Source organism: Pinus tabuliformis, chromosome 7 (assembly GCF_031772625.1).
Source record: "Pinus tabuliformis cultivar Carrire ecotype Pingquan chromosome 7, CPIR1, whole genome shotgun sequence".
Lineage (NCBI taxonomy): Eukaryota > Viridiplantae > Streptophyta > Pinopsida > Pinales > Pinaceae > Pinus > Pinus tabuliformis.
Window position 1 is genome coordinate 1,049,889,672 of NC_142293.1, and position 24,170 is coordinate 1,049,913,841.

Sequence of the window (24,170 nt, forward strand, 5' to 3'; positions counted from 1 at the left end):
AATATTGTGATAGTGCATATTGAACAGTGATCATATTGACAATTGACAATAACCTATATGATAGTGAGGTTGTGAGGAAATGGTCTATAAGACAATGTGACAATGATCTTGCTAAGATTGATGACCGGGCAGTGGTAGTAAGAGTGGACAAAGATAGAAAGTGTTGTCCAACAATCATATTTGGTGTTGAAATCTAGCATAGATGAGTTTGCGGCTAGAGTTTATGTGTAGTTTGAGCTGAGGAAAATTTGGGTCGTAGTTCTCTTGTATTGTAGTTTCATTATTTCAATTTTGAGCACGCATCCAATATGAAAATAGTGAAATGTGGTCCACCGGTTGGTCAAGCTAGTTGGGTGGTGTAAGGCAGGAGAATGGAATCTCCTTCAGGTTGGAGTCTAAGAACATTTCAGGGTAGCAGGGTCATGCTAGGGTAGGTTGGATCTTGTACAGGGTGTTGGAGCATCCCTCTAGTTGCAGCCGGTACATAGCATGTTGGAGTAGGTTCAGGTTGGAGCCTATAAACAAGGGCATTTTAGTGTACTTCCAGTTGCAGATGCTAAACAAGGCTTTGGAGTGTCCTATAGGTTGGAGCCAGTAAATTAGAGGGTTGGAGCCTCCTTTAGTTGGAGCTGAAAACTTTATGTAAATATTTGAAAGACAAATATTAAGAAGTGTTCAATGGTTTTTGTCCCGAAGGGGTTTCCACTTAAAAAATCTGTGTCTACTATCTCTATATGTTATGCATTTTTGAATGGTGTTGATGATGTTTATCCTTATCTGATGCTAATAACAATTAATGCTCTATGGAAGTAAAAATACTAATTAATAAGAAATATTGATTCATCCCCCTCTCAATATTTCCAACACTTCCTTAGTGTGTTATTGGCTTCAGATGATGAAAGGCCTCACTACACCCTTCCCTGGTGTGTGATTGGGCCCAAATACTGAAATACCACACTACACCCTTTCCTTGGTGTGCGATTAGGCCCAGACCACTCAACCCTTCATGGTGAGTAATTGGGTCTCCTCCAAGAAGCACTCACTCAACCACATCTGGTGAGCACTCTGGGCCTCTCGGACCCTTCTCCCCACCAGAGAATGTCCATTCATGCTAGTCTCAAATCAACACTCCCTCTCAATGAGATCCAGGGGTAATCTCCACAAGCCACAACTTGTCTCTAAAGTACACAAACTTCTCTCTGCGAAACGACTTCGTCAGAAAAATAGTTGTATTCTCATCAATGGAGATGTACTCAAGCCTTATTGCTCTCCTTTGTACCATGCCATAGGTGTAGTGGTACTTGATCTCAATATTCTTCAACCTATCATGGAACACAAGATTCTCTAAAAGCTTCAAACAAATTTGATTATCACAATGTATCATGGTAGATTCCAACTCTTGGTCAAGAAATCCTGCAAACAACTTTCAAAGCCACACTATTTTTGCACACAATTCATTTGATGCAATATATTTTGCATCTGCAGTGCTGAGTGCGGCATATCTCTACTTCTTGCACATCCAAGATATCATTACAAAGGCTAAGTTGAAGCATACCCCCAAAGTGTGTTTGTTATCATCACCACTTCCTGCCCAGTCAACATCTGTATATCCTTGAATTTGTACATCCTTCTTTGCAACATATTTCAAGCCATAGTTCACAATACCATGTAGATATCTCATAATGTGCTTTGTTGAAATCCAATGCTCATGTCTCGATTCAACCTGGAACTGACTCAATGTGTTCACAACAGTTGTTTGTCCGGTGTTAACCAAATACATCAATGAGCCAATCAATCACTGGTACATATATGGATCTACCAAATTGGATTCAAAGCCTCTTAACTTCTTCAAGTTAGTCACCAAGGGAGTAGCCATGGATTTACAGTCCATCATGCCAAATTTATAAAGGATCTCAATAACATACTTTCCTTGACCAAGGAATATTTTCTAGGTTTCTTCCATACTTCCAATTCCAAACAATAATGCATCAAACCAAGATCCTTCATATCAAATTTAGAAGACAACCACTTATTACACTTAATATTAAGAGGCTTAACACCTATCAAAGACAAATCATCAACATATAGCAATAGGATCACAGGTACATTCTTCACAACCTTAAAATAGATATTTCATTCAACATCACTGTTGGTAAATCCCAGTCTCATCAAATAGCTATCAATGCAAGCATACTAAGGTCTTGGAGCTTGCTTGAGTCCATACAAGGCCTTCTTTAATACACAAACATGAGATTCCTTTCCATGCACTTCAAAACCTTGAGGTTTCTCTATGTACACCTCTTCCTCAATCACACCATTGAGGAAAGTTGTATTCACATCCATATGATCTAAATTCCATACCAACGAAGCAACGAGAGAAATAATGGATCTAATGGAGGTGTACCTAGAAACATGAGCAAATGTTTCATCACAATATTCTCCTTCTCTATGGGAAAACCCTCTATCCATGAATCATGCCTTGTGTTTTTCAATACTTCCATCTATAGGATGCTTGATCTTGTATATCCACTTGGAAGTCACCACTAAGGCTTCCCTTCCAGCCTTGGCACAATTTCCTAGACACCATGTTTCATGATAGATTGATATTCTTCATTCATAGCTTCCTCCCATACTTGCTGGCTAGTTTATTCTTCATAAGTGGAAGACTCTGCATCAATAAGGTTAGTCATGAGAGCTACATAACTAGAAAACCTTTTAGGTTTCTTAGTTTCTCTAGATGTGCCATCAGGAGTTGCATGTCCTTCTGCTTCTTCTAATGTGGATCTAAGCCATGTTGGTTTCTTTATGATATCTAGGATAGCAACTGGTTCCAATGGTTCACAAGGCCCTTTTGGCTCTTTAGGGAATTTTGTAGAACTTGAATGCTCTTCCTTTGTATCCTCCTTCTTTACTTCATCATAGGAATCCATGGAGACTTCCTTAGACTTCCAATATGCAACTTTCTCATCGAAAGTGACATTTCGACTAACCTCACTAGTCTAGAATTTAGACTCTATAGGCCTTTGATAATTCATTGTAACAAAAAACTATGCCTTTCTTTCCTAAAGGTTCTAGCTTATTCCTTGTATCTTTAGGAACATGAATGTAGATAGGGAAACCAAATATCCTCTTGTGTCCAACCTTTGGATTTCATCTAGAGAATGCTTCTTCAGGATTCATATCTTCCAGAATTCGATGAGAACTTCTATTCTGAATATACACAACTATCAATGATGAATATCCCCATAAGAACACTGACAAATCTTGATCATGCATCATGGCCTTGCCATATTCTTCAGTGGACTTGTTCTTTCATTTTGCCACACTGTTTGGTTGTGGATTATAGGGAAAAATCAATTCCTTCTTAATCCCAACATTCTTATAGAAAGAAACAAGGTCCTTTGAGGTGTACTCTTCTCCATTGTCAAATCTCAAAATCTTAATCTTCTTACCTATCAAGATTTCTACTTCAACTTTGTATTCCTGAAACCCTGTGAAGACATCATCCTTGGTATTTATGAGATAGATCCAAGTATTATGAGAGCTTTCATCAATAAATTTCACATAATACAATGAACATCCAAGCGATCTCACAGGAATATGACCACATACATCAAAGTGAATCAAATCTAAGACTTATTTAGATCTATTGTCACTACTTGGAAAAGGTTTCTTGATGTTCTTTCAAAGTGAACAACCTTTACAAACACCTTCATGATCTATCTGCAATTCAAGGATGTCTGGAACTATTTGATTTAATTAAGATAATTCTCTATAATGAAGGTGACCATATCTTCTATGCAATATCTCACTTGGATTGATCTCATCATGTTCTAGGGCTTGAGTTGGTTGACTCGTGATCCTATACAATCTTCCTTCATGAATCCAAATAAACCTAGAATCATCTATACTAGATCCCTTGGACCATACAAGTACTTTTCCATCCAAAAAAGATACTATATCTCCTTTATCTTCTAAAAATGAAATATATACTAGGTTCTTTTTCAAACCTAGTACTTATAGAACATTGTTGAGATGTACATTGTTACCAGATTCCAACTTAATGGATACCTTTCCAACTCCATTAGGGGAATTTTGAGGTCTAAAATGGGCCTCCTAAGAAAAATGTACAACCAAAATAAACTTTATAAGAACCAATAGGATTCAAGATGATGATGTCAACCATGGGGGATGATTCACCATTTTGTATTTTTTCCCTCTAAAATTTGATGATGTAATCTAATATTGTTTTATTATTTCCACTATTATTTTATAATTTCCTTAGGAGGTCCATTTTAGACCTCAAAAATCCCCTAATGTTTTGAATGCATAGTTGTGGTTGTCTTCAAGCTCTACCCTTTGGAAGAACTTATTTTCCATCATGCTAGTAATATTTCCATGATCTATCAAGTCCCACTAGCACAACTGGTTGAGGATGGGCCTTGTTAGCAAGGTGACCCAAGATCAAACCTCACCGGGGGTGGTTGTGCCCTGTGCTAGGGGGAGGAGACATGCTAAAAATCCAGTCAACTAAATGTTGGTGTGGCTTAGGCCGGGTGTGATCCCCGGGTGACTTTGACAACTTAAATTCCACTGGGTTGTGGCTCCTCAAGCCATAGGCAAAGCCTGGAAGATCACAAAAAAATTGAAAAGAAAAAGAAAAATATTTCCACAATCTCCGGTCATATGTATTGATGCACTATCTACCAACCACATATCATTATAAATTATAATCTGGAATAGAACTTATTAAAGTAGAAACATAAAAGAAATCCTTGTCACCTTTAGCCTTCTTTGGATGTTCATCTTTAACGTTGGCTACGAAAGCATGTTGTTTTCCCTTTCTCTTTTTGTTGTTAGCCATTGGGACAATCCATTTTAAAATGTCGAAATTCTAAGAACCATAACATTGAATCTTTGACATGTCCTTCTTCCTTTGGGAAGGAGGTGATCTTCTTCCTAACTTCTTGTGTTGAGACTTCTTTCCTTTTTTCTTGAAGAAAAATGAAAATGCTTGAGAAGCTTATTCCTTTCTATCTCTTGATAAAAGCCTTTATTCTTCTTGAGTGTAAGAGGCCCACAATTATTCAAACAAGGGAGTTTCCTTCCTGCTGCTTATACCTGTTGCAAATTCATCCCATGATCTAGGTAGACCATCAAATAAAATAAATCCTTGTCACCTTTAGCCTTCTTTGGATGTTCATCTTCAACGTCGGCTATGGAAGCATGTTTTTTTCCCTTTCTCTTTTTGTTGTTAGTCATCTTAGGACAATCCCTTTTAAAATGTCCAAATTTATAACAACCATAACATTGAATCTTTGACATGTCCTTCTTCCTTTGGGAAGGAGGAGATCTTCTTCCTGACTTCTTGTGTTGAGACTTCTTTCCTTTGTTCTTGAATAAAAATTTAAATTCTTGAGAAGCTTATTCCTTTCCATCTCTCGATAAAGGCCTTTATTCTTCTTGAGCGCAAGAGGCCCGCAATTCTTCAAATAAGGGAGTTTCCTTCTTGATTCTTATACCTGTTGCAAATGCATCCCATAATATAGGTAGACCATTGAGTGATGTATTCATGAGATCTTGATCGAAAATAGTTTCTCCAATTGCTTGAATTTGATCTTTTATTTGAGAAATCCATACGAAGTATGAAGCTACAATGTCATCATTCATCATTGTTACATCACGATGTTCATTCTTCAGGCTCATGGCTTGACCAACATTATTGGTAGTAAATAGATTTGTTAGGGCATCATACATCTTCTTGGAGGTATTAAGCTTTGAAATATGGGGGATGAAATGATCTCTAATGGAGTCCACAATAAGCCTCATGGAAGTGATTTCATCCTCCTTAAACTTCTCCTTTCCTCCATTATCTATCGGTTCTACAACTTTCCATGTCACAATATCCAAGAATTTGTTCTTTGCAAGAATAAGATCAATTGTAAGTTTCCGAGCTCTGAAGTTTGAGGCTCCTTCCAACCTGTTCTCAGATTTCATAGAAGAAGCATGTAGAGTCCAAGAACTGATTTATCTTGACATCCTTTTTCCTACAACTATCATCCAAATAAATGCAATAGACATAAGGTTTTGACAAGGTAAACATTCATATGTCCTCTTTTTCATATTCTGTCAATATGCCTTATTGTTCTATTAAATTTTACATTCAGCTACAGAATTGACTTGATTCTGCAGCTAATCCATAGATATGCAACTACTTCCATTGTTGACAGGGTTCGAGTGCGCTAGCTCAGTAAAGGATATATGGGTAGATAGGGAATGATCCTCTCATGGATTTCTTCTTGTTTACTCGAGCTAATTCACCAGGAGATCCACACCATAACACGGTCAACAGCAGGATAGTGCGCTGGAACAGAGTCCGAGTTTCAAGAGATTTCATCGATTTTGGTTTTCAACAGAAAATCGACAAATAAGCAATATGATTTAGTTTTGATAAGGATTGTAGTGAAGTCTTGTAGGCTTGAATTTCTCATATTGTTAATAGGAACTCTATAAAAACACTAACAGCTCTATAAAACGGGTGAGCCACCATATGTAATTTTGAAGCATCTTGTAGAACTCTTTTTTGCTTAATGCAAAGATCTTGTTTCATATATTTTATGTGCTCTTGATTTAAGGTGGCTGACTTCCTCGTGGAGGGCCCCTGCGCACAAATTAGGTATTTGATTCACTGGAATTAGATTTTATTTTGTTTCATAGATTTAATTCATGGATGCCTTGTTTTCATGTTCTTAAGATGTAGTTCAATGAATCTCGTGACTAGGTTCACTTGATTGATTTCTCTATCGTTAATTTCGTTTTCTTAATATCTAGCATAACTCAATAATTTTGTTTCATTCATAGCTTAGTAATCTCATTTCTGTTTTGCTTTTTTCATTGAAATAAAGTTGCAGTATATAAGAATGGAAGTGTTTCTCAGTTTTTGAATTCAAGCACATTTCACTTCCAAGTTAATAAATTAGGATTTTCTTTATGTTATTTCATGCTTTCATAATTAGCTTTGTTTATCTACGGCACAAAAATCCGAAAACAATTGATAAGTTGAAAATAAGGTTAACATAACATATTCATTGAAAAAAGTTAAAATCATTATCCAATCATTCTAAAAACTCAATTCAGTCTGAACTAATTCTAGAGATAGCATTTAGGGTAATCAATTAACAATAAAAATAACATCCTAGTATAGATAATAACATCATCACAACACTAATTCTAGAGTTTGACATTAACATATATAACGATAACATAATCACCTTAATGACATAGAAGACTTCCAGCACATACAGTGCACTTGCACTTCTTTAGTTTACCTACCCTGGTTGATAATTTATGCTTACAATTTAAGAATATTAAATTGACTAAAAATTTTGATACCATTGTCGGGAAGTGCAGATAGAAGTTAAAAAAAATCAAATAAAAACATGATATGTGTAGGGAAAGAGACTCTAGAGGTAGATTTGTAGGACGAGGAAGAAGCTTAATTCCCACCAATCCGCTCACTCGACCACGACTTCAAAGTTCCACACCACCCACTCAAACTTTAATTCCATTCGTAGGCCAACAAAGACTTCCTGAAGTCTTAATATCTGAAATCCAATCTAGAAATTCACCTACTTCATCTACTGAGGCTATAATCGAAGAAGATCCTACATCTCCAACTACAGGAGTAGTTTTTCTATCTTCCACTGGTGAACAAATTCTAGGAGAAGAATTAAAAATTCCCAGTGAAGAAGAGGAAAAGGAAACTCATCTTGATTATCCATTGATAGAGGAACTAGAAGAATTAGAATATCCTTACATTAGTTCTGAAGAATCTATCATGGTTGAAGAAGGAGAAGGAGAGGTACACAATGTCAATGGTGAACCAAATTGGATTGGAGGACGAGGTAGAGGAGGTGGTGGATATAGAGGAAGAGGAGGAGGTATAGGTAGATAATATCAATATCCGTTTGTATTTCCTATCTTCGATGAGGATACAACCCTCACAATGAAAAATATTTCACCTTCTATTATTCCTAATTTCCATGGAAAAAGAAGTGAAGACCCAGAAACCTTTCCCTTTGAAGTTGAAGTATTATGCAGATCATATGATTATTTACATGATGCTAAAAAATTAAAATTGTTCCCTACTACCTTAAAGGATTCAACATTGAAATGGTTCATGAGTCTAGGAATGAATTCTATAAGGACATGGGCACAAATTAAAGAAGCATTCTTAGAGAAATATAGGGACTACTGTATGCCTCACAAAATTAGGGACGGAGTCTTCAAAATGACACAGAAAGAAGATGAGAATATTGAAGACTTAGTGAGAGATTTGTTTATAATCTTAAAAGGGAAAAAATGGATAGTCTGGATGAGGAAACTTTGAAAGCCCTCCTACTCAAATCTATCAAAGATGAGTGGATTGATCTCCTTAACTTGACAGGAAAAGGAGATATTTATCAATTACCATTTGCAGATATTTGTGATCTATGTGTACATATCTCAAGGGGTAAAGCATGAGTTGGAAAAAGTTATAGGGATCCTTTCTTATCAAGAATCAATAAATCTACAGTTGGGATAATCAGTAAGGTAGAATTAGGAAGTTTGCTTAATACTTTTAAGACAGATATTTTATGGAGTTTAAGTGAACAAATTGACACCCTTAAAATACAAAACAAGCAAAAATCCGAAAATGTTGCATTATCCATATTTTGTCCCAGGTGTAGAAAGAAGCATGCTCTAAGAGAATGTCCTTTACACTTGAAAACCATAGAAACTTGTGCCATATGTGCAAATAACCATGATACTAAAGAATGTCCTTCTCTACCAAGTCTTAAGGCTGTATTTAATGATGAAGGGGTACCAGAACAAGTAGACCCTCTTTATTTTATTGCTAAAAGACCATGGAAAAACTCTCAAGCAAATAAACCACAAGGATTTAAATCACAACAATTTTCTTAGTCTTCAAAAAATAATTGAAATCCATCTTGGCAGCGTTGGGCTCAACCGCAATCACAATCTTAGAATCAGGGATGGAAAATTCCTTATGGGGCTTATGCTCAATATCAACAATATTCACCATCTTATCCTAATTTCCCACAATAATTATTACCTCAATCTAATCAAATTCCTCAATCTAATCAAATTCCCCAAGCTAATCAATTACCTCAAGTTTAAATCCAAAATCAAAATCCATAGCTCTCCCTACCATTTGCACAAAAACCAAATCAATTACCTGCTCAACCACTTCTGAATCCAAATATTAAAATGTCACAACATTTTTACAATTTAGAAGGGAAAATCCTCAAACCTATGTAATAACTCCACTAAATCTAAATAATGTTCAATTGAGGTCTGGTAGAGTATTACAAAGAAAACACCCTATTGTTATTTAGGAAGTAAGGACAAATCTTCAAAAAGATAAAAACAATCTGAAGAAGGAGAAATATCTCTTCCTCAGAAAGAAGATAATCAAACAGAAAATGTTCCTATAAATCCTGATGATACTCCTATTATAGAACAACCCTCAGTATCCATTAAACCACCTTTTCCCGAATGGTTGAAAATTATGAAGTATAAAAACAAATCACTTTTCCTGATTATAATATGCTAGATGAATTAAGAAATGTTTGTATAAAAATTCCTTTATTACAAGCTATAAAAGAAATACCAATTTTTGCAAAAACAATCAAGGAATTGAGTACTCAAAGATCAAGAAGGAAAATAAAAAAACATAAAAATAATTCAATTAGTTGGGAAAATTGCAGGCATCATGATGGGGAAAGCAACAATACAAAAATATCTAGATCCAAGAAGCCCCATTTTGAAAATTCACATCAATGGAATTGAAATACCAAACACACTGATTGATCTAGGAGCAGCCATAAACATAATGAGTAAACAAATCATGGATTCACTAAGGCTTCCTAATCTTCAATACACACCAACATTTTTGCAATTAGTAGATAGGTCTGTAATTAAACTTGATGGTGTGTTAGAAGATGTTTGTGTATCCTTAGATTCTTGGGAATATCCTGTCAAATTCATGGTTTTAACACCCAAGAATAATTTAGGAGGACATCCATTAATCCTAGGAAGACCTTGGTTAGCTACAGCTGATGCTTTCATCAGTTGTAGATCAGGTGACATGTTTATCTCAAATGGAAGTTCTACAAATAAATTTACATTGTATCCACCTACAAAAACAACAATAGAAATAGAGAGTGAGGAATGGATAGATGATGATGATGATATACAACCTGTTTTCACTACTGAACAAGTAAGTGAGGAGGACCAAATTTTAAATCTAATGGAAAATAATGAACCCTCATCAGATTATGTCCATATTCGAATCGAATATCTATTATATAGACAAGTTTCTTTACTCTCTATGGAAAAATTTGGAAATTCTTCAATAGAAATTTTTCCAGGCAAAACTTTGAACATTAATGAAAACTTGGAAGAATTACAAAAAAATCAACTGGTAGAAATTTTACAAAACACTCTTCTGCTTATGCATGGGAATACACTGATATGAGAGGAATTAATCCTAAAACTTGCATGCATCATATCTACATTGAATAGAGTGCGAGACCAGTTAGATAACCACAAAGAAGAATGAATCCAAATCTGAAAGAAATTTTTAAGGAGGAATTACAAAAACTGCTAAATGTAAACTTCATCTATCAAATATCAAGCAGTCCGTGGGTTTCACCCCTAGTAATCATTCCTAATAAAAATGGGAAATGGAGAGTATGTATCAATTATAGGGAATTGAATAAATCAACATTAAAAGACAACTTTCCACTCCCTTTCATAGATCAAGTCTTAGACACATTAGCATGGAAAAATCATTTTTCATTTTTGGATGGTTTTAGTGGATACAATCAGATTCAGGTAGCACCTGAGGATCAAGATAAAACCACATTTACCTGTCCATGGGGAACTTATGCTTACCGAGTACTTCCTTTTGGATTATGCAATGCTCCGACAACATTCCAAAGAGCAGTCCTCAGAATTTTCTCTGATCTTATTCATGATTGTGTGGAAGTATATATGGATGATTTCACAGTTTATGGAGATTCTTTTGAAGAAGCACTTGAAAATTTAGAAAAATTTCTAATAAGATGTAAAGAAACAAATCTTTCGTTAAGTCATGAGAAATGTTTTATGATGTTTAATGAAGGAATTGTTTTAGGTCACCATATTTCAGGAGATGGAATTAAGGTAGACTCATCTAAAGTAGAGGTCATTTCTAAATTATCAGTGCCAAATTGTCAATGAGATGTTAGGGGTTTTCTTGGTTTTACTCGATACTATAGAATATTCATAGAAAATTTCACAAAAAGTGCATCTCCACTCTTCAAACTACTAACCAAAGACTATGAACTCGGTTGGGATTCTGATTGTCAAAATTCCTTTGAAACTTTGGAAAAGAAATTCTCTGAAGCATCTATTTTAAAAGGACCTAATTGGAAATTTCCTTTCCATATATTAACTGATGCTTTAGACACAACCTTAGGAGCTGTGTTAGGACAAAAATACCTTACTCCTTATGCAATCTATTATACCAGTAAAAATTTAACTCCAACAGAGTTAAATTATATTGTAACTAAGAATGAGTTTTAGCTGTAGTTCATGCCATTAATAAGTTCAGACATATATAACTGGCTATGAAATTTTCATTCACACAAACCATTCTGCCATTATATTTCTAATGAATAAACCAATCACTAATGGAAGAATAACCATATGGCTCCTATTGTTGCAAGAATTCAACATCACCATTCTAGATTGACCCAGAAAACGAAATACAATTACTGAATTTTTATCTAGAATTCAAAATGATAACAATGATAAACCTATGGAGGATAAATTTCCTCATGAATATCTTTTTGCAATATCTACTAAATCACCTTGGTATGTAGATATTTCTAATTATTTAGCTACAAGGAAATTACCATTTCATTTGTCTCCTAGAGAAAAGAGGAGGATAATTCACAACATCACATCTTACTCATGGATAAATGAAGAATTGTACAAAACAGGACCAGATCTCATCATCAGAAGATGTGTTCGAGAAGATGAGATACCGGAAATACTTAAAGCATGCCATGATGAACCATGTGGAGGGCATTTCTCTGACATAAGAACTGCTTATAAGATCCTTCTCTTAGGATATTATTGGCCTTCCATTTTCAAGGATACCAAGGAATATGTTAAGAGATGTGACAGTTGTCAAAGGATGGGGAAACCTACTCTTTCAAATGAAATGCCATTACAACCTCAGGTACTCATTGAACCTTTTGAGAAATGGGCACTAGATTTTGTTGGTCCAATCAATCCACCTTCAAAACAAAAAATGTATATTCTAGTATGTACTGATTATGTCACTAAATGGGTAGAAGATAAAGTGCTTTCTTTTGCTACTGAAAATGTTGTAGTTTCATTTCTTTTTGAGGATATTTTGACTCGTTTTGGTGTCCCAAGAGAAATTGTAACAGATCAATGAACACAATTTACATCCACATTAGTGCAGAAGCTCGTGGAACAATACAAAATCAAGCATCGGAAATCTACTCCATACCATCCACAAGCCAATGGACAAGTTGAGTCTACAAACAAGATGATTGAAGCAAATCTCACCAAAATTGTACACTTACATAGGAAGGACTGGGCAGAAAATCTTCCATAAGCTTTGTGGGCTTATCGAACTACTTGGAGAAGAACTACAGGACATACTCCCTATGAACTTGTTTATGGCAACCAAGTCTTACTTCCAATAGAGTTCCAGATCTAGACCTATAAAACAACAGTCCAGTTGGATCTTGACTTATCAGAAGCACAAAAACAAAGGATGTGACAACTCAATGATCTTGATGAAATAAGACAAGATGCCTTCGAGAAGACCAGCCTAGATTAGCAACAGAGATCCAGATGGCATGACAAATACATCAAAGAAAGAAAATTTCATTCAGGAGATTGGGAATTACTTTTTGATTCAAATTTCAAGAACTTCCAAGGAAAATTCCAAACTCTCTGGCTTGGACCTTATGAAGTTGAAAATATCTTTGACAATGGTGCAGTTAGAATCAGGACTATTGATGAAGAGAAAATTCCTCTTTTAGTGAATGGACATCAACTTGGACTTTATCAGAAACCATTGACAAAAGAAAATTTTGTCAAAATTTTCCATGATAACTCAGAATTGAAGATGGTTGAGAAGAATTCTTCTTTTTTTCCACCTTAGAAATTTTATTTTTTTCTTGTTTCATAATATATATATATATATATATATATATATATATATATATATATATATCTATATATATATATATATATATATATATATATATATATATATATATATATATATATATATATATATATATATATATATATATATATATATATATATATATATACATGAAAACCAACAAGTTGTTGGCATGCTTATATAGAAAATTTAAAGTGAAAACCAACTCTTGTTGGCACCTTAAATTTTATCTTAAATCATTTTTCTAAAAATCCCTTTTTCTAAACATCCCTTTCTTGAAAAAAAAATAGCTACAAAATTAGTGACTTTCTGCAGCTCTGGCAAGTTTTTGCAGCTCTGATAAGGTTTCTGCAACCAATCTGATAGGGACACTTGGTGGCTCAAATTGAAGAAATGATTGACTCCTTTCAAAGTGAAAAGTACCTGCAAATGACATCAAAGGAAAAACAAAGGTTAGCAAATAAATCTAAGGTATGTAACACTTTAACTTTACAATAGGGGTTAACATATTGCATATATGAATTACATGGACATAGCATTACCGAAAAACTGAAATCATTGTAGTTCATGGATGATAGTCCCTTGTCAAATCCATTGTAATCTACCACCATTTTAAATCCTACCCCATACTCATTTTGGATCCATCGATTTGATCACTGAATCATTGAATTAAATGCATTCAAACAACTAAATCATCCTTGTGAACCTTCATTATACTTTCCCATCTCTCATTCTTTCAATTCATACAGTCTCTCCATCCTAGAGCAAAACCCTACTGAGACTATATTCCCTGTCAAGTAAAACAGCTATTGAGATGAAACATCTCTCACCATGGGCATTATTGTTTGAACAGAGCCAACATGAAGGAAATTTTGGAAGGATACCCCCAGACCATAGAATTGTTACAGAAAGCTTAGTGGTTAAATTTCATAGAAAAGTTAGATGGTTTTCACAGGGAGGTGACAAAAACCTTTGCATGATCTTTTGATGGAACATAAGTTGAAATAGGCGATGTCAAGTTCGCAATGACAAAGTTTATAGAAGCCTCCAAACTACTTAGAACTGGAGAAAAATGGTTCAAGAACAGAGGAATCAAAGGGGAAGACTGGAAAATTTTCTTAAAAAACCATGGATAATACTGTCTTCAGAAAAGGTATTCCTAGCTCTGCCCTCAAAAGTAAATGGAAAAATTTTCCCGTCCTTTTGAAATTTGTTACTTGTGAAGGCCGATTTGGGTGTACGTTTTTCTATCACATTAGGCTATTAATGAATTTCCTTGAAGAGAATCAAATGAATCTTCCATAATTTCTGTTGCATAGACTTAAGAAAATGACAGTAAATGTTTAGAAGAAAATCCAACTTATAGACAACACAATGTACCATCATGGGTTAGTAGAAATTTTGATTGAGTTTCATCTTCAAAGATAGGTGATAATTGGGAAGATTTTCTAGTGAGAAATCACTTTGAAGAAAAAACCCCTGAACATCCAAGTGGTAGAAAAACCCTAAGGGGAAGAAAGAGAAAAAATGAAATAGTAATAGAATAGGAACCACAACAACAACAATATTTGTCAGAGGATGATCTACCAATTGTAGAAATTTTGCAGAAAATGAACAGAGAAAGTCTAAAAATAAAGAAAGCCAGCAAGAAAATAGAGGCTTTATCCCAAGTAAAAATCCCGCCTCAGAAAGAAATTCCAAAATCTAAGGAAAAGAATATTCAAAGGTTGCCGACCACAGGTTTGAGAAGAAGCACCAGATTGAACATAGTAAAAGAGGCAGACTCAAAAGTTGCAGAGCATATTGATCTTAAGTCAAAGGAGTAGTCTGAAGATCTCGAGGACTCTTCGCGAGAATCATTGAGACTGTCGTTAAGGGCATCACCACATCCCTTCATTTTACCTTCAAAGAGTGCAGTACAAAGCCCAGGTATTGATCCTGTATAGCAAGAAATCTATGATTACATAGAATCATTAGAGAGAAAGGAAGCAACAACTAAAGGATCAATTCAGAGCCCAGAAGAAGAAATCAACCAGTTTAATGAGCCACAAGAACCTCCAACATCTAATGTCTTGAAACAATAAATCTTTAAGCTGGAGACATTAAATAGGTACCTCAAAACTGAAAATCAAACGTTGAAGGCACAAAATGGAATTCAAATTGCCAAAAGTGATAACCTCATTCTTCACTTAAGTCTATGGTATAAAAAGAATAAGAAATTGAAGAAAGAAAACAAGGCCATGAAAAGAGAAATCATTAACTTGAAGTACAAGATCCTTATGAGGAAACCAAGGATGGCAGTAACTACCAAGAAGAAGAAGAAAGTGAAACCTGGATGTGTTGGCAAAGGTATACAAAAAAATGACAATTTTGTGTTGTATGAGGACATACAAAACCTCCAGTGTGGGGGAATGTAGAGTCCAAGAATTGCTTTATCTTGACATCCTTTTTGTCCATATTTACCTCATTTTTCCTACCGCTGTCATCCAAAAAATTTTAGTAAACATAATGTTTTGACAAGGCAAACATTCATATTTCCTATTTTCCATATTTTGTCAGTATTCCTTATTGTTCTATTAAAGTTTACATGCAGCTATAGAATTGACTTGACTCTGCAGCTAATCCACAACTCTGCAGTTAATTCCATCGTTGACAGGGTTTGAGTGTGCCAGATTAGCAAAGGAGTATATGGATAGATAGGGAATGATCCTCTCATGGATTTCTTCTTGTTTACTTGAGCTAATTCACCAGGAGATCTGCACCATAACACGGTCAACCATGGCAGTCAACAACATGATAGTGCGTTGGAACAGAGTCTAAATTTCAAGATATTTCTTCGATTTGCTTTTTCAATAGAAAATCGACAAATAAGCGATATGATTTAGTTTTGATAAGGATTGTAGTGAAGTCTTGTAGGCTTGAATTTCTCATATTGTTAATAGGAACTCTATAAAAACACTGGCAGCTCTGTAAAACGGGTGCGCCACCGTATGTAATTTTGAAGCATGTTGTAGAACTATTTTCCGCTTAATGCAAAGATCTTGTTTCATATATTTTATGTGATATTGATTTAAGGCAACCAACTGCCTTGTGGAGAGCCCCTGCGCACAGATTAGGTCTTTGATTCACTGCAATTAGATTTTCTTTTGTTTCATAGATTTAATTCATGGATGCCCTGTTTTCATGTTTTTAAGATGCAGTTCAATGAAGTTCGCGACTAGGTTCACTTGATTGATTTTTGTATCATTAATTTCGTTTACTTAATATCTATCATAACTAAATAATTTCGTTTCATTCATAGCTTAATGATTTCATAGCTCAGTAATCTCATTTCTGTTTTTCTTTTTGCATTGAAATAAAGTTGCAGTAGATAAGAGTGGCAGTCTTTCTCAGCTTTTGAATTCAAGTACATTTCATTTCCAAGTTGATAAATTAGGATTTTCTTTATGTTATTTCATGCTTTCATAATTAACTTTGTTTAGCTGCATCATAAATATCTGAAAACAATTGATAAGTTGAAAATAAGGTTAACATAACATATTCATTGAAAAGAGTTAAAATAATTATCCTATCATTCTAAAAACTCAATTTAATCAGAACTAATTCTAGCGATAACATTTAGGGTAATCATTTAACGATAAAAATAACATCCTAGTATAGATAATAGCATCATATCAACACTAATTCTAGAGTTTGAAATTAACTTAGATAACGATAACATAATCACCTTAATGACATAAAAGACTTCTAGCACATACAGTGCAGTTGCACTTCATCAGTTTATCTACCCTGGTCGATAATTTGTGCTTACAATTTAAGAACATTAAATTGACTAAACAAAGCCATGGATGCAAATCAATTAGGACATCAATAATAAGGATTTAAAACTAGGGTTCCTTTAAAGGCGATCTCAATGTTCCTTCCTTCACCAAACCTTTGATACCATGTTGATTTTCTAAGTGCAATATAGACTAACACAATATTTTTGAAATACTGATAATTATTTTTGATGTTGGTATATTTTCAAATTATTCCACTACATCATTTAACAATTATACTTCAAAAATTCAACCATACAGGAATGGTATCACAATAGGGATCACAATACACAGAGAAGACACAATATACCTTTGGAAAACCCACCAAGGGGAAAATCCCAACAACCTTTTTCAATAAAGAGATTCTTCAGTTCAACAGGAGACACACCTATGCCTATGGTTAAACTTGTTCAACCCCTCCAAGTCAAGCCTCCCAATCTGATCCAACACTTTGCTCTGCCTGATCTTACCCAATAATTTTATCCCTTCTACAACTACCGGTAACCCTAAAATTTCGCCCCCCTGTAACAGAATTGCCTAGAAAATTTATGAACCTGAAGAGAGAGAAACTATCCACATGTGTGAGCTTGAGAGAGAGAGAAAGATATACAATTCATATTCTTTTTCATCCTCCTTTTCCTTCTTGATCTTTGCAAAGATGCCCATAAAATTTCTTCTTTAGGAAGTGTGAATTGGTGCCAAGAGAATGAGGTCAAGATTTCTTTATATAGTGATACGTTGCGTCGAATGGGTTTGTCCTTTTCTCTGGACCAACTTGACTTGGAGGGAGGCCGAATTGATAATTTGGAGCCAAAAAATTTCAATTTCAAACTTCAAAATTTTCTTCTTTTAAAAGTCACAATGGGACTTTGAATCATTTTTTCTTTTCTTTTGACTCTAGCATTTAAATATGCTTTACAATAATCGATATAAATACATCAAGTGGCCAAATATACATTATTAAGACTTACATTTGTTGAATACCTTGTCCATTCACTTCCTTGAGATGCTTTCATGGTCTCATTGTGGAATTACTTAAATTAATCATCAAAAGAAAGTATGAATTTTATAGCCATTTATATGCAACAATTACTCCATTAATAGGATTTTCAAATTTCCAATTTGAGAACATATGTTCACAATATGAGACACAACATGTAATTTTATTCAACAATTTTTTTTCCTTGGATAAAAACAATATATATTTTGGGATAAAGCCTCATCATAGTCCAAAATATTACATCAAAAATTTCATTCAAATGCTTATCTCTATAGATTATATGCTTGTATCACATGACTACCATTGGTGATATTCAAATTGATATCTTCTCTGACACACCTAAAAATATGTTCCCAATTGATTTGATCCAACCTTTTCCATCAATATAATGATGTAGATTCATCCATATTACCTCTTCCTTATAGTCGTTGACCCTCATAAGCTCGTACATCCCCTTTTCTGCAATACATTCTCTAAGGTAATCCATTTTTTTCCAAGGTCATTATAGGAAAGGTGAGTGCCACTTCCTTGAAACTTAGTAATGCTCTCTATATCATGCATCCCATTCTCCAGTAAACAATCCCTTGAGTGATCCATTATTTATCAAATATATTATAGGAAATAAGAGTGCAAGCTTCAAGAAATTTCCTACTAGGGTGCCCCATTAGTAAACTCAATCAAATCATTTTCTCCAAATGAAAAAAGGTATAACACAAGGTTATGTTTTCATAGGAGTAGCATCTTCCATGTGATTCAAAGCTTATAACAATTATAATTTTGCCTCACTAGATAGATCTATCACCTCACCTATATCACAGACATATAATTACCATGAGATTTTATCATGAAAATTTCAATTATAATTTTGAATATGTTTCACATAGTAATTAGAATTAACTAATGAGAGAGCCTTATCATATTTATAATTATTTTCTTATGGTAGTAACCACTTTTTCATCATGGCCTTACTCTCATGACATATCCATGGAAACTCTACATAGAATCTATCTTGCTTGATAGAAATTTCCTTAAACCAAACAAAGCATGAGTATTCATGCATACAAGATTTTCATTTCCATGTTCCCAACAAACATGATATTATCAAAATTATGTACAACCAATAATTCATTCATTTTCAATTCTTTCATTTATATTTGTAATATTATCACCATCAAGCATTCCCACAAAAGAACTAAACAAATGTGCAAATCTTAGTACAATCAATCATATGCGCAATGATTCATGTACACATAACCACATATTACATTACCCAAGAATACCATATTTTAAAATAATTTAGTCTATCATGACAAGATGTAGGACTTAGCCAACATAAGAACATATTCCATACACCTTAACAACACTTAATTGACCATCTCAACACCTTCTTTAGCCAAACACAACACAAGGAAGGGTATTTCTTGCCTCTACTCAATAGAATTTCAAGATTTCTTGCCCTCTATGATGAAAAGAGAAATAAGGGTATAACCAATTCCCTTTTCTTTATAAAAAAATTGATCCTGAGGCCTATGGGTTATGAGCCCATTTCATTATCGGAAGCATTCCATAAGGCTTTAAGCCTTTAAAACCATGGACAAACATTTTTTCAGATTTTCCTTTATAAATCTGAACCACATTACTTTATTGCAAAACAAAGGGAAACATGGGAAAACCACTCCAACACACATAGTCTGGAACTCAAATATCATCCACCCGCATTCATAAATATCGTCGGGTCTGGTTCTTACTTCAAAGCCTTATCGTTGTGCTCCTCCGATCTCTGATCAGTAAAGCCTCCGATCGCCCCGACCTCTGATCGCCGATATCAGCTTATCGGAGATATCGCTTATCGGCCATCGGCGTATCGCCATATTGACATACCACTATCCACTGTCACTTGCTTCTGTGTATTTGCGATCAGCGATTAGATCTAGACCTTCGATCCTAATCTCGATCTGACGATCCTCACTTCGTCACGTGATTGCGATTGCTTTGTTTCGAAGGTCCGTTCCTTTGTAAAAATAATCCGATGATGTGATGTTTCCTTATGGACCCGATAAGGGTATAGGTTCCCGTCTATAAACTTTCAGTTCCGGATTCAAATCCCGACTCTGTTTTGCGTCAATTTTTATTGTAAACTGGAATTTGGCTTGCGGGACTAAAATGATGCATAAATTAAATCTCTATGTTAAAGCATAGTTCTCTGCCATTTCTCTATTTACACACGACATTCATATAAACATTAGATCGCCATCGATCCTTTAAGTGATCGATGGTCGATCAACAGTCCAACACACATAATAACTCAAAAAGAAATAAATACATAGACACATGGAAATCCAAAGAACACACACTTTTCTATTATATACGATATGAATATAGATCTAAGGAATGTCAGCCTTAGGACGAGTTCTCCACTTGACTACACTTTGAACACTCAGGTTTTCATAAAACTCTATCTATCACTTTATCCTCTCCTATCTATTCTTGAACACACAGGCTCATATATATATATAGAAAACATTGGATTGGATCACTGGAAGGATCCGATCAATCCTCTTCATGAAACACTCAACAATTCTATAGATTCTCTCTACAACTCACTATACATATGAATACATGGCATATTACATTAACTAAAGTCTTCTCGATACTTTATTAGTTCCATCAATCTAGATTTGTTTAAACAGAATTGTTCCCTGTTTTGCTTGATAGTCCAGATCTCCTCCTTCTTCGCTTTGGATTCCTCTTCTAATTAAGAGGGGGTTAGATGCTCCTGCATCAGACTCCCGAGGCACAAAATTTTATGACCTCCTGGTAATATGCTTCTCCTTATCTTTAGCAATTCTACCAACTTCCAGTGGAACTGCCTTCATGATCTTTTGTGAGATGCAACCAACCCCTACAATAATAGTCTTCCTCTGCCACACGATACCTCACCAATCCCTCCTCACTTGGTCTTTTGGAATCCTTCTGGTTCTATTCTCTGGAACCAATTGAGCACACCTTGCTCTAGGTTGCTGCAAATATTCTCACCTTCTGCTGCTGCTCTCTGCACGATAGTAAGAATCCAAAATCTCCATGCTTTATCAACTGTACCTCTTTTCCTTTCTTCCTTCTCGTAGAAAAACTTTCCCTTAACCTGATTTTGCACGCAGAATCTTCTTGTGCTCTGATACCACTTGATGAAAAGAGAAATAGGGGTATAACCAATTCCCTTTTCTTTATAAAAAAATCGATCCCGAGGCCTATGGGTTATGAGCCCATTTCATTATCGGAAGCATTCCATAAGGCTTTAAGCCTTTAAAACCATGGACACACATTTATTTAGATTTTCCTTTATAAATCTGAACCACATTACTTTATCGCAAAACAAATGGAAACACGGGAAAACCCGCTCTGACACACATAGGTCGCAACTAAAATATCATCCACCCTCATTCATAAATATCGTTGGGTTCGGTTCTCACTTCAAAGCCTTGTTGCTGCACTCCTCCGATCTCCGATCAACGAAGCCTCCGATCGCCCCGACCTCCGATATCAGCTTATCAGCGATATTGCTTATCGACCATCAACGTATCGCCATATCAGCATACCACTATGCACTGTCACTTGCCTCTGTGTATTTGCGATCAACGATTAGATTTGGACCATCAATCCTAATCTTGATCCGATGGTCCTCACTTCGTCACGTGATCGCGATCATTCTGTTTCGAAGGTCCATTCCTTTGTAAAAACAATCCGCCGATGCGATGTTGCCTTATGGACCCGACAAGGGTGTAGGTTCCTGTCTATAAACTTTCAGTTCTGGATTCCAATCCCGACTCCGTTTTGTGTCGGTTTTTAGTGTAAACTGGAATTTGGGTTGCGGGACTAAAATGATGCATAAATTGGATCTTTGTGTTAAAGCACAGTTCTTTGCCATTTCTCTGTTTACACACAACATTCATATAAACATTGGATCGCCATCAATCCTTTAAGTGATCGATGGTCGATCAACAGTCCAACACACATAATAACTCTGAAAGACATAAATACACAGACACACGGAAATCCACAGAACACACACTTTTCAATTATATACGATATGAATACAGATCTAAGGCATTTTAGCCTTAGGACGAGTTCTCCACTTGACTACATTTTGAACACTCGGGTTTTCATAAAACTCTATCTATCACTCTATCCTCTCCTATCTATTCTTGAACATGCAGGCTTATTTATATATAGAAAACATTGGATCGGATCATTGGAAGGATCCGATCAATCCTCTCCATGAAACACTCAACAACTCCCTAGATTCTCTCTACAGCTCGCTATACATATGAATACATGGCAGATTACATTAACTAAAGACTTCTTGAGACTTTATTAGTTCCATCAATATAGCTCTGTTTAAACAGAATTGTTCCCTGTTTTGCTCGATAGTCCACATCTCCTCCTTCTCTGCTTTGGATTCCTCCTTTAATTAAGGGGGGGTTATATGCTCCTGCATCACTCTAGTGCTCTCTATTGAATCCATGAAGGTTAAGTTTGAGGCAATGATACAACTAAAGAGACCATCAAATAGTGGTATAGTGATACTAGGCACTCACAAGCCCATGAACAACATGATTTGTGTCATGGTTGTTCCACTTTGTAGTCACCCTTTTCCTTTTTAGAATACATGTTTACTTTCCTTGGTTATGATACCATAACAAATCCAAACAATATTTTATCTCATGAATGCATTAAATGGTTCAAATGACTATGTTCATAAATTTAATTAACTTAACTTTTGGACATTAAATTATCAATCTAGGGGCATAATCTTGTGAGATACTAACACTATATGTGTAGGGTTTAGTAAAAAAATGGATTTTATAAGATAAAATACCTTAAATTATATTGTAATGCTTCATAACAAGATCACACTTTTAAAATCTAAATCACTGAGAACAAAAACTAGGAATTGTTAAGAAATCTATAGGGAAGTTGTTAGGATGATTTCTTTTTCTATGTTAACTGCTTGTGATATATTTTTAATTTTTCTTACTTATTATCCTCTTCTCATATTATTATGTTATTTTATCATAAAAAAACTACCAAAAACAAGAAGAATAATAGTACACAAGTACATAGGATATAGGCTGCAATCCAGGGCCAAAACCTCTCCACTTGAGAGGAAAACTCGTAAATCTCTTCTCTTCTCATATATTCTTCAATTGAAAAATTCCAAGACCTATAGACAAAGACCAATACCCTTTCAATATCAAGTCTAGCCTCTCCTAATTATGTGCTTCCTTTTTCCAAGTCAAACCCACTCAAATCTCTTCCAACAACATAAATTTGACCCCAACTTCGGAATTACGACATCTACTGCAAATTTGAAATTTTTGGCCCCCAACAAGTGCTACTGTATCCACACATGTGAGTGTAATTTAGCCTTCCAAGGACTCCCAACAACTTCTCTTGCTTTGCTTCCCTATCTAGGGCTAGAAGGGGACCTATTAGGCCCTTTTTCCAAAAACTTTGATCCTCTTTCAGCAAATAGAGAATTTTGACCTTGAAGCAACAAATGCTAACCTTCCTTCTTCACACATGTGAGATAGAATTGGCCGAGAAAATTATTCCTTCATCCTCTTCCTTCTTCGCTAGCCTTTTTATACTCCTCCTATGCTTGAATGAGATGTGCATTGAATATGCCTCAAGGAGGTTGAGTTCCCACCTTTATATAAGCTTCTTAAGGTGGGCGTGGCTCCTCAAAATAGGCTGACTTCTCACCTGCCAAGCTAAATTGGTCTTGAAGGGTATTTTGACACTATATATATATATATATATATATATATATATATATATATATATATATATATAAGTTACAATGTGCCTGATGGGGTCTTCAACTTATGACAATGACTCTTTTGACTTCTTGACCTAGGACAAACCCTAGAAGCACTCAATGGGTGCTTGAAATCTAAAATAAAATACATTGAGCATGAAACCCATGCTCCAAAAATAGAAATACTATTTTTTCTTTCATTTTACAAAATACAAGAATCAAACGTACATTTCATATTTATGAAGATCAAACCTA